General features: G+C 38.4%; 1 protein-coding gene across 2 annotated transcripts in view; it reads right to left on the minus strand.

Annotated features, from left to right (window-relative positions):
- The window catches only part of zfhx4 (zinc finger homeobox 4), a 240,648-nt gene that overhangs the window by 4,930 nt on the left and 222,127 nt on the right, over positions 1–13,591 (minus strand). The gene's annotated exons all lie outside the window — the stretch shown is intronic.

Below are 13,591 nucleotides of genomic sequence, written 5' to 3' on the forward strand. Positions count from 1 at the left end.
AGATGGTGGTGTAAGGGCAGTTTGACTGTACTAGTAACCCAGAGTAATGGGTTTGTTGCCCCCCCCCAAAGACAATTTGTGACATTTGAATCCAATTATAATCTGGAATTGAAAGTCTAATGATGTCCATGAAACCATTGCTGTTTATTGTAAAAAAAAATCTGGTTCATTAACGTCCTTTAGGGAAGGAAATCTGTCATCCTTACCTGGTCTGACCTACTTGAGATCCACAGAAATGTGAATGACTTTTAATTGCCCTCAGGGATGCGCAATAAAGGCTGGCCCAGCCAGCAACACCCACAGCTCATGAACAAATTTTTAAAAAATGAATGTTGTGCCACAGCGATCAGTGCTGGGGCCCCAACATTTTAGAATTTGTATAAATAACTTGGATGAAGGTACAGAAGGTATGGTTGCTAAATTTGCTGATGATATAAAGATAGGTAGGAAATTATATTGACTACAAGGAAGACTGAATAGATGGAGTAAGTAGGCAAAGATCTGGCAAATGGGGTATAATGTGGGGAAATGTGAAATTGTCCATTTTGGCAGGAAAAATTATCTGACTGATGACAGACTGCAGGACATTGAGATGCAGAGGGAACTGGGTTTGCTAGTGCATGAATCACAAAAGATTAGTATGCAGGTACAGCAAGTAATTGGGAAAACTATTAGGATATTATTATTTAATGCAATAGAAGCTGAATACAAACATAGGGAAATTGTGCTTCATTGTAGGTGAGACTACATCTGAAGTCTGTGTATAATTTTGGTCTCCTCATTTAAAGAAGAATGTAAATGCATTAGAAACAACTCAGAGAAGATACATTAAACTAAACCAGAAATGGGCAGGTTGTCTTCTGAGGAAAGATTTGACAGGCGGTTTATAACTGCTGGAGTTTGGGAAAACTATTAGGATATTATTATTTAATGCAATAGAGGTGACTTGATTGAAACGTGCAAAATCCTAAGAGATGTTGATATGGTGGCGATAGAGATGTTTCTTTCCATGGGAGAATGTAGAACTAGGGGTCACTCTTTCAGAATAAGAGAGTCATGAGTCTTTGGAACTCCCTTCTTCAAATGGCAGTGGAAGCAAAGTCTTTGAATATTTTCAAGGCAGAAGTAGATAGATTCCTGATAAACAAGGGGTGAAAGGTTACTGGGGTAGGTGGGAGGTTACTGTCAGATCAGCGATGATTTTATTGAATGACAGAGCAGACTCAAAGCAGCAGCTTCTGTTCTCAACTCACACATTTGCATGTTAAGTCACACACCATCTTGGGTTGGTATTACAGTGCCATGCCTTCATTGTTGATGGGTCAGAATCCTGGGCATCTCTGTCTACTATTGTTGTGAGACAAGCAGAAGGACAACAGTGGTTCAACATGACAGCCTAATACTTTTTCATGGCAACTAGGGGGAGGTAATGTAGCATTGACTCTGTGCCTTTATCTCAAAAAATGAATAAATGAAACATGTGGATCTCAAGCCATTTAAAATGAATAAGTTAATTAAAATAATGCACTGAGTAAATTGATACAAGCCTGCCAAGCATTCATGTAATGACATCATACTGTAGGTTCATAACTCATCAAGTAAATATTATGATCTCTATAGAGACCAGCAAGTTTTAAAATGAAAATAAAACTTCTAGTTAAAAGCTGAAAAGATGACACGAGATTTCACATGTTAGGATGTTTACTGTAACAAAAGACTAAAAGCACTATTGACTAAATACTCTAATTGTAAACATCATAAAGTTTAAACCTCTGGACAGAATACTCCTTTCTTATTTTTAGCACACCAAAGAAAACACACACTTCACAAGTTTATATTATATTATCCTTTTAGCAGATATTGGGCAGGATTCCCTGGCCTCCCAGTTGCATGTTTCTCGGTGGTGGGAGGCAGCGTGCCATTTGTTAGTGGCAGAATTATCTGGTCCCACCACTGTCAATGGGATTTCCTATTGAAGCTGTCCCATTCCATCAGAAAACCTGCAGGCGGGGTTGCACAACCAGCAGGACCAGAAAATCCTGCTGGTATGAACAATCATTGAATCCCACTCATTTAATTTGCCCAAAATCAGTCAAAAGCAATTTATAGCTTCTGAGGGTTTACTTCTGTTCTTTTCCTTTCCCAGCCTGGTACTTCTAACCCCAGAAGAGTATTACCAGACATTCTCCCTCTAACTCAAGCTAGGCAACTCTTCCAACTTTATTTTCACTCCACGTGAATTTGGTCCTTTAAATCCAAGCACAAGCTTCCACCCTCGGTGAACCATAGACAATTTTGGCCTCTTACTGCTTAGCCTTTCCTAGACGCTAGCAGACTAACTTGTCTATGCGTTTTCAGGGAAATCTTAGAGAACTTGCCAGCAGCCCCCCCAAAACCATTTGCATGGCAAAGTGAATCACTTGGGCCTTGTATCCAGTTGAAATGCTGATTAATTATTCTCAAGGCCACAACTCTTTTTTAACTTTGAAGTAACTGGACAATTTAGAGCACAACTGTTCACAATCTACCATTCTCAACACTTTTTTGGGATGTTGAAGACTCTTAGTCTATCTACTGTTTGCATGCAGGTTTCTGCCATTGTCTCCAAGTTTGCATCCTTCCAGTAAAACAACATGGGTTGCCTTTAATCTCAAACAGTCAAGTCGCACAGGCTCACTGTCAGGCAGACTTCAAAACAGGTCACACAGTCCCCTTCATCTTACCTTAGTTAAAGGCAGTCCCAAAACATAATTTTATAAATCTAATAATTATAACAGAGTTACAATTATTTGGTATTGTAATGCAGAAGTACTGAATAATAACTAGCAAAAATATATCAATTGTGGCTTTATTCTTTAGTATTTTTGTAGAATCTGAAATGCACCAACTTATAGCTTATTTTGTTGTCCCTCTTCATGTAGGTTGTAAATTGTGGCTTATACCATGAAAACAATATGCAGAAAGGAGACAGGACCCAAGAACCACCTCAGCTGGTACAGGGATTGAACCCATTATTCTACACCCATTCTTTTACCCATTATTCTACACCCCACTCTAGTTACCTGAGTAAACAATCCCGTCCTTTCTCTTAATTCAGCATACTTCAATGAACTGTACCTTATTAATTTGAAGGTAAGTACCCAAGTATCTACAGTAAATGAGCAACAAAAACTGTAACCATGTCAAGTACTTGATTCTTTGGAAGTTGTAACATTAAATTGTTTTTGACACTTTATTGTGTGACCATTCAAATGGTGTAATAAGATAAAGTTATTATCTTATATAACTTCTTAATCTTATAAATTTATCTACAACCATAACTAAAGACAACAAGGGTTATTTGAACTTTGGATGATAGTGTAACATGGATATCATGAAGGCCCACCTTCTCAACCTTGCCCCTTGCCTGAAGTGTGGTGATCCTCAGGTTAAATCATCACCAGTCAATTCTCCCCCTCAAGAAGAAGAGCAGCTGTGGTCATCTGGGACTATGGTGACTTTACTTTAACATGGACATCATCCAGCTGCCCTGTCCTGATTGGCACCTTGTTGGATTGACAGAGGGTGAATCACTAGGACCTGTTTTTGTACTATCATCCAAATTTGAAATTATCCCATCATGCTTTAAATTGTTTTCCATAAAACATCAGTCAGAATAAGTATGTGCAGCATTCTGATGGAGAGAACATATGAGTACTCATGGGTGCAAAGAGGAATGAAGTTCACATTTTAATCACTATATATTTTTTTCCAGATCCAATTGACACAAACCAAAGAATTAACAACAACAAAATTCAAAGAATAAACGTGTGATGTACGTGATTAAATATTCCAAAAACAGCTCGAAACTGAGACTGAGCATTCCTGCTGAAGGATCCACTCTATGAGTTAAAGGTTGATACTGCAGAAGAAAAAGAAACAGGAAGAATGCTTGTCAACTATGACTCAATTGATAGCACTCTTGCCTGATTCTGAAGGTTGTGGGTTCAATTCTCTCTCTGGAGACTAGAACCCAAGAATTTGGGCTGAAACACCAGAGCAGCAGTGGGGAAATATTACATTGAGAAGGTGCTGATTTTGGATGAAACATTAATCCAAGCTGCTATTTGGTGAATGTAGAAGATCCCATTGTGCTACACTGAAGAATAGCAGGGAATTTATCCCTTCCATCCCCAGCAATGTTTATCCTGCAATCAAAATTACACATATTACCTGGTCAGTATCACATTATTGTTTGAGGAATTGGCTGTGCAGAAATTGGCTGCTGTATGTCATATTAAAATTCTATTAAAACAGTGACTGCTCTTCAAAAATATTCCACTGGCCATAAAACCCTTGGGATATTCTGAGGTTGTGAAAAGTGCTATATAAATGCAAGACTTTTTTTAATAAATGAGAAAACACATTTTTATTCCAAAAAATTGTTACAGGTAATCAAAATATCAATTTATATATGGTACATTTGGCTAATGTTGTGGAAGGGCCTTACACAAGACCATAAACCATAAAACATAGAAGCAGAATTAGGCCACTCAGCCCATCGAGTCTGCTCCATCATTCAATCATGGCTGATACTTTTCTCATTCCCATTCTCCTGCCTTTTCCCCATAATGCCTGGTACCCTTATTAATCAAGAACCTATCAATCTCTGTCTTGTAACACCAATGACTTGACCTCCACAGCCTTCAACGGCAAAGGGTTCCACAGATTCATCAAGGTGGTACTTTGAATAAGGAGGGAAGCACATCAGCCACTGAAAATGGAATCCTCATCTCTTAACTTCCACCGAAAAATCTAGAGAGTTCAATGCTGTCAGTGCCAATATCTTGGAAGAACATAGAGGATAGTTACTTACTTTAATACATGCTGGATAACCAGCTTTATTAGACAGTGATTTTTCTATGCTCTCTAGGTGAAGTTTCGTAATATTATGCATTATTGTGTGTCATGTTAGGTATTATTGTACTTCACAATGACATTGACAATGGCATAATGGCCCTCCTCCAAAAGGCTCTGGTATGATCGTGGTACAGAATATAGACATCTGTCGCTTGTGACGGATTTATACCATGGTTTGTTGATGCAGAGTCTTCAGCTCATATGGTGTAAAATATGCAAGATCCTGTGAAGGGTGTGGTGTTAATTGAAGGGTTAGAATGCTATTCAGCAAGACAGTACAAAATCTGCTCCATACAAGTGTTCATTCACTCCTTCTTGCCAAGTAATATGACATCCTCTTGTGCCCAAGCACTGTCTAAGAGATATTTGTTGCCTTGAAGATGGATATAGTGGAGCTGGAAAGGATCACTTATCAGTAGACATGAAGGGCACTGTTGCAGAATACTGTTTAAAAAAGACATAAAATAACTTATGAAGTTCCAGTGTTTCAAAGAAATATAGACACAGTATTTTCATCGTGTTAAGTATGACTTTACACATTAATAAGTTTATTGTTAGTGATTATGAGAAGTATTTGTTCTATAGGAGAAAATTGTTGTAAAAATATTCCCACTTACCAATTGAGGCTCTGAAGAAACGCTTTCTTCCCTGAAACAGCTTTTTGGTCAGCTCATGTGTTGCTGTCTCTTGGTGCAGCATGTTTTGGTTCATTGTCCTTAGCTTCCATTTTTTCTATAACCTCCACTTGAAGTGACCAATTCATTCTCTACATTTACGTGACAATCATGGCATTTTAGAAATGACCTCCTTTTCCACCATAATGCATGTACATTTTTCGTTTACATTTCAGAAATTGATTAACTGAACAGATTAATTTTGAGCTTAGCTTTCAAGTTCAGTTGAGGAACATATGAACATGAGAAAAATGGCATAGGGCCCTTTGAGCCTGCTCCATCAACCAATCAGACTATTACTGCTTTGATCTTGGCGTCAACTCCATTTTCCCGTTTATTCCCTGTAATACTGGACTCCTGTATAGTTCAAAGATCTGTCCAGGACTCAGCCTCCATTGCTCTCTGGGGTAGAAAATGCCAAAGATTCACAACCCTTAGAGAAGAAATTCCTCCTCTTCTCATTCTTAAATGGATGACCTCTTATCCTGAAGCTATAGCCCCTAACTATAGGTTCCCACATGAGAAGAAGCATCTACCCTATCAAGCTGTCTCAAGAAATTAATATCTTTCAAAAAGATTATCTTTTCAATCTTCTAAATTCCAATAGATATAGGCCCAACCTGATCAACCTTTCTTATAAGACAACCTCTTCATGTTAGGAATCAACTTAGTAAGCCTTCTCTGAAATGCTTCCAATTCAAGCATATCCCTCCTCAAATAAGGAGATCAAAACTCAATGCAGTACACTAAATGTGGTCTCACCAAAATCCTGTATGATCCTAGCAGGACATCCCTACTTTTACATTCTACCTCCCATGTAATAAAAGCCAACTTTCCATTTTTTTTCATAATCACATACTGTACCTGCATGCAAACCTTTTATGTTTCATGTACAAAGTCAGTGGATCCCTCTGAACTACAGTGCTCTGTGGTTTCTCTGCATTTAAATAACATTTTGCTTTTTTATTTTATCTGCCAAAGTAGATCACCTCACTTTTCCCATATGATGCTCCATCTGCCAAATTTCTGCCCGTTCACTTAACCTATTTACATCTGTATGCAGGTTCAGTGTCTTTCTCCTAACTGGATTTAGAACCAATCTTTGTATTGTCAGAAAAGTGGGCTAGAGAGCACTTGGTCCCTTTATCTAAATCATTAATTTAGATTGTAAATGATTGAGAATCCAGTGCTGACTGCTGCAGCATTCAAAGGGTATCAGACTGTTTGGAAGGACAGACAGGAAGGTAAGGAAGGTGGAGTAGCTCTGATATTTAAGGCTGACATCAGGGTGATAGTGAGAGATGATATCGGTTCTATGGAAAAAAAGGTTGAATTCATTTGAGTGGAAATTAGAAATAGTAAGGAGAAAAAAAATCACTGATAAGTGTAGTCTATAGGCCACCAAATAATAACTTTATGGTGGGGCGAGAAATAAACAAAGAAATAAATGATGCATGTAAAACTGGTACAGCAATTATTATGGAGGATTTTAATCTACATATCAATTGGTCAAACCGGGTCAATCAAGATAGCCTTGAGGAGTTGTTCATAGAATGTATCCGCGATAGTTTCCTTGAACAGTATGTAATGGAACCTACAAGGGAGCAAGCTATCCTAGATCTGGTCCTGTGCAATGAGACAGGAATAGTCAATGATCTCACAGGAATCCTCTTGGAAGAAGTGATCACAATATGGTTGAATTTAAAATACAGATGGAACGTGAGAAGGTAAAATCCAATACCAGTGTTAAACAAAGGAGAGTACAATGGAATGAGGGAAGAGTTGGCTAAAATAGAGTGGGTGCAAAAGCTTGATGGTGGGACAATTAAGGAACACTGGAGGACTTTCAACGTGATTTTTAACAGTGCTCAGCAAAAGTATATACCAGTGATAAGGAAGGACTATAGAAAAAGGGATAATCAGCCATGGATATGTAAGGAAAAAAAATGAGGGTATTAAACTGAAAGTAAATGCATACCAAGTGGCAAAGATTAGTGGAAACTAGAGGATTGGGAAATCTTTAAAGGTCAACAGAAAGCCATGAGAAAAAATTATAAATAAAAATAAGATGGATTATGAGAGTAAACAAGCTCAGAATATAAAAACAGATAGCAAAAGTTTCTACAAATATATAAAATGAAAAAAAGCAGCTAAAGTAAACATTGGTCCTTTAGAGGATGAGAAGGAGGCTGTAATAACTGGAAATGAGGAAATGGCTGAGGCATTGAACAGGTATTTTGTGTTGGTTTTCACAGTGGGAGACACAAATAGTATGTCAAAAATTGATGACAAGGCGGCTATGGAAAGTGAGAACCTAGAAACTATTATCATGAGGTAGTATTGGGTAAGCTAATGGGGCTAAAAGTAGACAAGTCTCCTGGCCCTGATGGGACACATCCCAGGGTACTAAAAGAGATGGCAGAGGGACCTGGGTGTGCTTGTGCAGGAATCACAAAAAATTGGTTTGCGTGTGCAGCACATAATCAAGAAGGCAAATGGAACTTTGTCGTTCATTGCTAGAAGGATGAAGTTTAAAAACAGCAAGGTTAAATTGCAGCTGTATAAGGTGCTGGTGAGGCCACACCTAGAGTACAATGTAGTTTTGATCTCCTTACTTGTGAAAGAATATACTGGCACTGGAGTGGGTACAGAGGGGATTCATTAGGTTAACTCTGGTGTTGACAGGATTGGCTTATGAGGAGGGACTGAGTAGACTGGGGCTATACTCATTAGAATTCACAAGAATGAAGGGAGATCTTATAGAAACATGTAAGATTATGAAGGGAATAGATAAGATAGAAGCAGGGAAGTTGTTTCCACTGGTGGATGAAACTAGAACTAGCGGGCATGGCTTCAAAATAAAGGGGTGCAGATTTAGGACTGAGTTGAGGAGAAACCTTTTCACACAAAGGGTTGTGAATCTGTGGAATTCCCTGCCCCGTGAAGCAGTTGAGGCTACCTCATTGAATGTTCTTAAGGCAAGGATAGATACATCTTTGAACAGTAAAGGAATTAAGAATTATGGTGAGCGGGCGGGTAAGTGGAGGTGAGTGCACAAAAAGATCAGCCATGATCTTATTGAATGGCAGAGCAGGCTTGAGGGGCCAAATGGCCTACTCCTGCTTCTGGTTCTTATGTTCTAATAATTACAGTTTGCCAACCTGAAAGGTACCCATTTATCCTGATACTCTTTTTCCTGTTAGTGAGCCAATTTTCTATCCATGCTAATATATTATCCACAGCACCGTGGGCTTTTACCTTGTGCAATAATATTTTTCATGGCACCAATAATATTTTTCAAGTTCCTCCCTCCCTTTGTCCTTTGATTTTCTACTATTACAAAGAAATGCCTTTTTTGATTTGATTTATATCTCATATATTAACATACTGAAAAGTATTTTTTCTTGCGAGCTATACAGAAAAACTTACCGTTCATTGAGGAGGAAATGAGAGAGTGCAGAATGTAGTGTTACAGTCATAACTAGACTGTAGAGAAAGATCAACTTAATGCAAGGTAAGTCCATCCAAAAGTCTGACAGCAGCAGGGAAGAAGTTGCTCGAATCGGTTGGTACATGACCTCAGATCTTTGTATCTTTTTCCCAAAGGAAGAAGGTGGAAGAGATAATGTCCGAGATGTGTGGGGTCCTTACTTATGCTGGCTGCTTTGCTGAGGCAGCAGAAAGTGTAGACAGAGTCAATGGATGGGAGGCTGGTTTGTGTGATGGATTAGGCTACATTCACAACCTTTTTCTTTGTGGTCTTGGGCAGACCAGGAGCCATACCAAGCTGTGATACAACCAGAAAGAATGCTTTCAATGGTGCATCTGTAAAAGTTAGTGAGAGTCGTAGCTGACATGCCAAATTTCCTTCATCTTCTGAGAAAGTAGAGGCGTTAATGAGCTTTCTTAACTATAGTGTCAGCATGAGGGGACCAGGACAGATTGTCAGTGATCTGGACACCTAAAAACTTGAAGCTCTTGACCCTTTCTACTTTGTCCCCATTGATGTAGACAGGGGCATGTTCTCCAAATCCAAAATACATTGCAGCCTCTGACTTCTGCCTTATCCACCCTGTTTGTTACATCCTTGGTTAACTCAAATAAATTAGTCAAACATGATTTTGGTCATTGTTTTAAGAGATCTCTTTTAAAGAGATTAAAAGATGCTTTTAATCTCTTTTACTATGAAGTCAGATACAAAACACTTGCTCCTAGTCTGTACCATTTCCTTGTTTCCCGTTAGTAAATTTCCAGTCTCAATCTCCAAGGAACCAGCATTTAAGTAGGGAGGTCTTGCTGCAGCTGTATAGGGCATTGGTGAGGCCGCAGCTGGAGTACTGTGTGCAGTTTTGGGCGCCGCACCTGCGCAAGGATATTTTGGCCCTGGAAGGAGTGCAGAGGAGGTTTACTAGGCTGATACCGGAGTTGAGGGGATTGAGCTATGAGGAGAGGCTGAATAAACTAGGCTTGTACTCGTTAGAGTTTAGAAGAATGAGGGGAGATCTCATTGAGACGTATAAGATGATGAATGGGATGGATAGAATAGAGGTGGAGAGACTCTTCCCGCTCAAAAAAGACAGTAGGACTAGGGGGCACAGCCTCAAGATAAAGGGGAGGCGGTTTAGAACGGAGTTGAGGAGGAACTTCTTCACTCAAAGGGTGGTGAATCTCTGGAATTCTCTGCCCGTTGAAGTGGTGGAGGCTGCCTCGCTAAATATTTTTAAGAAGCGGGTTGATGGGTTTTTGATAAGAGAAGGGATTGAGGGTTATGGGGAGAGGGCGGGAAAGTGGAACTGAGCCACGACAGATCAGCCATGATCTTATTGAATGGCGGGGCAGGCTCGAAGGGCTAGATGGCCTACTCCTGCTCCTATTTCTTATGTTCTTATGTACTCTCTACCTTATCATATGCTTGTAGAAGCTCTTCCATTATCATTACCCATATCACTACCCTGCGCTATTGCTTTGTCCTTTCTTTTAATTTTTTAATTTCCTTTCACTTGAACTTTCTCCTTTTCTAAGAAGTTAGTTTAAAGCCCTGTCTACAGCTCGAGTTATGTGATTCACCAGGACACTGGTCCCAGCATAATTCAATCTAAGTTCATCCTAAAGGAGCAGCTCCCTCTCCCCCAAGTACTGGTGCCTCTGAGCCATCAGTTGGAACTAATTTCAACTCATGAGACACAACCTTAGAGACAATTTGAAGCCTTAAATTTCTTTCCCTGTCAGCTCATTTAATGACTTGCATTGGATTTTGGTATTTACGTGAAGAATTTCATCCCTGGTGGTGAAAGAGTGGGTTTGAATAATTCTATTTAACTTCAGATTGCACATCTTAATCAATTTATTATTGGTGGTCATTTAACATTTTGAATCATATTCAATTCAAAATATTAACTCTGCTTTTTTTTCTCCACAGACACTGTGAGTCCTGCTGAGTACATCCAGCATTATCTGCTTTTTTTGTTTCAGGTTTTCAGCATCTGCACTATTTTGCTTTTATTATATGTAAATGTATGCATAGATATTGGGTGAAGAAAAGAGTTTGCCTTGACATCTTCAACAATTGACTAGTCTGCCAAAGCCCACTGTCACACATGAACAATGAGCACTTGGACCAGGTACCTTGGGGCGCAAGTTCTCACAGAGCAATCTCTCCAGGATAGCAGGTGATGAAGGAGAAGTCAAAAACTGGTGAAAAGGAAGAAAATAATTGTGGCTCTGATGAATGGACATCTAGACTCAAAATGTTAGCTCTCTATTCTCTCTCCACAGATGCTGTCAGACCTGCTGAGATTTTCTAGCATTTTCTGTTGTTGTTTCAGATTCCAGCATCTGCAGTATTTTGCCTTTCAAATAATTGCATATTGTTTTGGCATCTTAACCTTTCTCCCCGTAATCCGTATAGCTGAAACCTCAAAGGTTTGTTCTAAAACTTTACACATTTAAACTTTTTTTTGTATTTAGCCTTATAAAACATCAAAAGTAACTATATAATTTTAATGAACTCTAGGTCCTTACTTACACGATAGCTGTTAACCAGTTTACCTGGATTGCTAAATCTAATGTAGCATACACTTAATATCTGCTTTACCTTTTAAGTAATAGTACTTAATTGTCTCTATGAAAAAGCCAAGAGTTCTACCATCTTCTTTGGAAATTCCAAGTCTGTCCATTTTGTCTCTGAATAAGGTCCTATCACTATCCATTGTAATTTCTTGTAGCTTTTCTATTTGCCAGAAGTGTTCTCTATCTTTTCCTCTTGAGCTAACGCTTGATTATTTTCTTCTTAATCATTGTTAATTTCTACCCAAAAGGCTACTACTGTTGTACCCCCATTATTATATACATCCTACTGACCATTATTCCATCATCTCTTATCCCCCAAAATACTTAATTCATTAAATTTATCTGTACAAAATATACTTAATTCTCTTGGTTTCTTTTAAGTACATCTCATAGCTGCAGCCATGTTAAAATGATAGCAATAATGTAAGTATATTTTGGATACATGTACCTTCAGTCCCAAAAGATTAATTTAGATATTAGCAACCATAAAAATATTTAAATTTGTCCTTCAACTCATTTTTTTGTTACAACTGCCTTTCTTTCTTTAGTCTGAATATTAATAATTATCTCCTTCCGTTTTTCAAACAGGCACCAACATTTGTTCATCCACATTTAGAGAAGCTTCAACCACCTCCTTTCAAATGTAGTTCAATGGACTATAGGGTGACTATTTTCTTTTCACTATGTACAATATCATATATCTTAAATTTAAAACATGAACACTTCACAAGATGAGTACTCATTTCAAAAATAGTAGTTATCTTTTAAGATATATGTATTATAATGTATTCAGTTCTTAAGATGTTATATTGAATTGTGATACATAAATGCATCTTTTTTTTAATTCCACACCTTCGCTTCCAGTTCACATTCTTTCTTCTCTTTATATTCAGGTGCCTTTCACAGAATGAAAGAATGGGTAGATGATTATGTTCAAGGCTTTTTACCTCTATTCTTTATCTACTGGTTTAGAAATGTGTAACAGCAATCCACTGTGACTCGTTCTCAAATGTTTTCTACACTACCCTTTCTCTGGTCTGAATTTATGCTCGGGTGTCGAGAATGGAGAGTCAGGAAAATTCACCCGGTTTGATATCCATTCTGGCTGGGCGAATGTTAATGGGAGTCAGGACCGTTGACTCCAGAAAAAGTGTGGAGGCTGCCAGGTGTGGAGGTGGACTGCCTTCGACACTCTGGCATTTTGTCCCAGCTGTAACAAAAAGTAAGAAACAAAAAGCAGCCCTCACCCCTTCAATACCCCTTATTCCCCTCCCATGCACACCCATGCAACTTCATGCTACCCACTCTTCTCTCATAGTCCCCATACCCTTCATGTCAACATATATCCCTTCACTCATCCTCCATTGGCAATCATAACCCTATGCCAAGCGCTGACCCTCTATCCACCCCATTATGCTTTATAGCCCTTTTTAGTGCCAACTCATGTCCCCCCTTCCCCCACAATTTGCCTTTACACTCTGCAAGCCAGTTCACCCAGTATTCACCAGGGACACACATCAGGATCCATGCTGAGTTGAGATTAAGTAGTTCTAAGTATACATCAATGACTCCTCTATTTACAAAAATTTAATTCACTACATTTAAATTTCTTCAACTACTTAATCTCTTATTTAAAAAATAAGCATTTGTATCCAGAACCCCACATCAAAGATTTCATAATCATTTTCAACATCAAAGAAACTGTGAACTGACAGGTGCCCCATTGTGATAATGATAGAATGTGAATCGGTCATGTAGCACAAATCCCACAATGATTTACCCCAGGCTCATGTCAACAAAGTGAAAAAGCAAAGGCTGATTTTTTAAAGACTATATAGATTTTTAAATTTAAAGACCAGGAGATTTTAGTATCTTGACAACTTAATACTTTCAAGCAGTTTATTCACTTTTTATACAAATTCATAACTAATTTTAATAATGCAAAAGGG

Source organism: Carcharhinus amblyrhynchos, chromosome 8, assembly GCF_965287045.1.
Source record: "Carcharhinus amblyrhynchos chromosome 8, sCarAmb.v2.hapA, whole genome shotgun sequence".
NCBI classification, from domain to species: Eukaryota; Metazoa; Chordata; class Chondrichthyes; order Carcharhiniformes; family Carcharhinidae; genus Carcharhinus; species Carcharhinus amblyrhynchos.